Genomic DNA, 4080 nt, shown 5'->3' with positions numbered 1-4080 from the left:
CAGTGTTCTCTTGGAAGTACAATTCTCTAGAGAATTCACAACAACTGATTGGATAATGGAGTCCCTTTCTAACTAGAATGTCATCACTCAAGAACATTTTAGTTAAAAACTGTAAAGGCAGAAAGGCATAAGAGTACATTAATAAGTGGCATCACTCAATGCCCTGCATTTTTCCAGCCTCAAATCTTCATTAAATTCACAAATGGAAATGCCTCAATATGAAATATATGATTTTTAAGGCAATAATCTATAGTTATTATGTAATGCAATATTAATTTTTACAGCTTTCAAAAACTCATACATGATGTTTGGATAACTTTTCACTCACTCATTTAAAGTTTGAAATTAACTAAAAAGTTATAAACCCACCAGAGCCCAGGGTGGGGGTGGGAAGGGGAACAGGAGACTTAAAATCAGGTTCTTGAGATACCCCTCTTCTTGCTCAGTCCCTGTTCCCATTAGTGTTTGTCCAGTATCTTCTATTTCATCTCCTTAGTCTGTGTTGTATAACACTCTTGTTGCCTTATATATTTCCTTATTCCTTCAGAAACTTTTCCCACCCCATAGTTACATATCTATAGAGATTTGTGATTCTTGGTAACTCACAGTTTGCTTAACAGCAGCTTAGAAAATAGAGAGTTAATGTTAGGATTAACAGCATTATTTGCAACATTTTGAAAATGTTTGTTGGCCTTTAAACTTCATTTCCAACAACAGAATAAGTTAAATCAGTGTTTCTCAACCTCAGCACTATTGTTTTTTTGGATCTGTTAATTCTTTGTTTGAGGGCTATCCTGTACATTGTGGGAATTTTAGCAGACTCCTGCACTCTAACCCGCTAAATGCTAGTAGCTTCCCCTAAGTCATGACAACTAAAATTATCTCCAGGCACTGCCAAATGTCCCCCCTGGAAGGCAAAAACCACCACTGGTTGAGAATCATTGGTATAAATGATGATGATGGCAATGACTTAACCATGTGATAGGAAATATGCTAAGTACTTCAAGTACACATTATCTAATTGATGAGAAAGGTTCTGTGATTTTTACTTTACAGATGAGACAATGTGAGCACAGAGAAGTTAACTAAGTCACATAACATCACACGGCTAGTTAGTAAGACAGCTGGAATTCAAACCCAAGCAGTCTGACTTCAGAAGCTACAGTTTTTATCAGGCTATCGCAGCTTTGCTGAAATCACACTACGCAAGAATGGAATCCATCAAATTCCATTGGATAGTTTTAGGTTTACATTTTTTCCCCCATAATTTCAAACATATAACCCATGGAAAACAGAATTCCTACAAATGTAAAACCTCTCCTGATAAGTAGGTTCCCTTATTCCCTTAGTCCTGTTCATTGAGTTGTTGAAATTCCATGAAAGACCAGATTTTCCAGGCAGAGATTTAAAGCTCAGTCCAAGGAATTAGATTCTGGAATCACATCCTGACAGAACCATAGTTATGAGTATGAGACCCATAAATATCATAAAGCTGCCTACATGTTATTTTACTTTATAATCACTCAAATATGAAGAGGATCTATATATTTTTATTATCATTAGTTCAAAACAAAATCGTTAAAATTAGTTTATAAAGCCTGTATCTCTCAGCATTCAAATATTATTTTCTTATAAATAATAGCCAGCAAAACTTAGATTTATTTTGCCACCTCTCTATCTTAACTGTGTGTGGCAGAAGTGATATTTTCACACAAAATAAAAACTATCATACAGCATAATTTATAAAGATTTTGCCTTTGTAAGCACCGTGTCTTCAAAAAATAGGATATCTCTCTTGATCTAAAACCCTGTTTTGTTTCATGCTGACTATAAAATGTTGTAAGGAGTATAGTCTAATAATCAAAGTTTTATTTCTAATCAAGCATGGTTAATTTATATAATATTAAATACATGAGAAGTATTCTCTCCTTCCAAGCTTCTAGGAAGGTTGATTGCAATAATAACAACCTTAACTTAACTTGCATTTATTGATTGATTTCTATGTGCCACACACTATATGAACAGTTCTTCATGTATTAATTCATTTAATCCTCATAAAAACCCCTTTATGTAGATATCTTTAATATCCCCATTGTGGAAGCAAAGAATTAGAACCATAGAGAGATTAAAGAACTTGACCAAAGTCACATAGCTAGGAAATGATTTAGTTTAGTGGGTTTAGTTAAACCCACACAGTTTGGCACCAAAGCTATAGTGGAATCACTCATGTATAGTACCCTCCTAAAGTGGGGGGATTATCGTCACATATTATATTAGTTGTCATTTTAGTAGATAGAGTAATTAAATTAGAACATCTATCTTACACTGACACAGTAGGAAAAATGTACTTGGTCTCCTAAAAACTGTACCATCTATAAAAAATTCTTGGCAGCAGAGGGTAAGAATTCCATCTTATGAAGAAATTAATTAATAATTATAAAAATGCTTTTGAATTCAATGATTCTAAATTATTACATAAACAGTTAATTTCTTTTCTTTCTTCCCTTCTCATTAGCTCAAATATCTGAGTCCTCTTGTCTTTCACATCACCTGTCAGTGAGACAGGTTTTCCAGTTTGCTTGGGTCAGTCCCAGATTATACTTGTCCTGGTGTCCTATACTATTTGGAATTTCCTGAATTTCTCACTTTTAACAAAGAATTTTATTTAGTAATTGTATTAAAATAAGCCAGGTCATCATTATGTCGACCTCCAGCTTTTGTCATAAGCTCATCTTGCAGAGTGTGAGACATTTGTTCTGAGAATGGAGTTCTCAGTTTAACACGTGGTTAAATCTGTAAGAGGACCAGCAACAAGACTCTTCCTTTATTTGATCTTTTCCAGATGGAACATATAACTACTATCTCCTTTTCAAAGACAGCATGCAGGGTACCAGCTGATCAAATAAAGTGTGCTCTGTGAGAAGCAGCTAGGGACAGCTAACTCCATGTGATCTTGGGTGGTGATGGTCAGAAAAGAAATCTACCCATCAGCCCCTGCTGGTCCCTTGGTCTTACAAGCTGGCTAGTTTTTCCATGACCCCTTCCTAGTTTTGTGAGACATCTGAGGCTGACATAATACCAATCCTGTGGGCCAGAGGAAAATATTGAAAATCATAAGCTAAACATACATGAATAGAGGCTGAGGGAACAGAGGCTGAGCAGTCCTGCTAGAGTATAGATTGTAGCGAATACTCTGGATTTTGTGGAGTTTTTAAAAATTGTACAACATAACTCCACAAGTGTTCATTGGATTTTTACTTATACTAGTATTTTTATTTTGTAATAAAATCTTTTGATAGCAATCTCATGAGAAAACAGAAATGTGTGTTTAGAGTAATAAGTTCTGAATTTCCATTTCTCAAGAAAGTTGATGATGCTCTTGTAATTTAAACAAAATGTGTTTCACTACCATCTACCCTGAGAGTTGTACTGATCACATCAAAATCAAAAGACAAGTCTACAACAGAAGCATCAGCATTTTAAGAAGACAGCACCCAAAGACAACATCTAAACACATGAACAGGCAGAGGTGGGACATATATTAATCTATAAAGCATGACTTTTCATTTAGTTAAGTAACTATTCTAAGTTAATCTTCCTATTTACTTTCTAAGACTCTGGGTTTTTTGTTTTTGTGTATTGGTGTGTGTGTGTATGTGTGTGTGTGTGCACGTGTGAATAATAAAGATAGGGCTGTTAATATATTCACTCCATGAGAAAGAGAACTTGTAAGTAATACCTGTTTATTATACTGTGTTCAGAAATTTCAATAGAAAAGCAGCTTAGCTAATTACCACAAAAGTTTTGTTTCCTATCTGATTCATGGAATCAAAGTAAAGCTGTTGAAATGTATTCCACCAAAGTAAAAGATCTGACTTGACTGTGAATGTTATTGTAAGGTCTGCTAAAAGTTTAACATGGAAGATAATTTTTGTCATGATTGTGATAATACAAATGAAAAGTTTGGTGTATCATACCAATATAATAAAAACAACGTTCCTACTAAAAAAAACCTATAAAGAAAAAAATGTACTTGGGATTGGCTATGAGGCAAAAATAATTCATGAATGTAGCCAAACT

This window comes from Neomonachus schauinslandi, chromosome 8 (genome assembly GCF_002201575.2).
Source record: "Neomonachus schauinslandi chromosome 8, ASM220157v2, whole genome shotgun sequence".
In the NCBI taxonomy this organism is placed as follows: domain Eukaryota; kingdom Metazoa; phylum Chordata; class Mammalia; order Carnivora; family Phocidae; genus Neomonachus; species Neomonachus schauinslandi.
The sequence above is the reverse complement of the archived record's forward strand: the minus strand, read 5'-3'. Positions refer to the sequence as shown.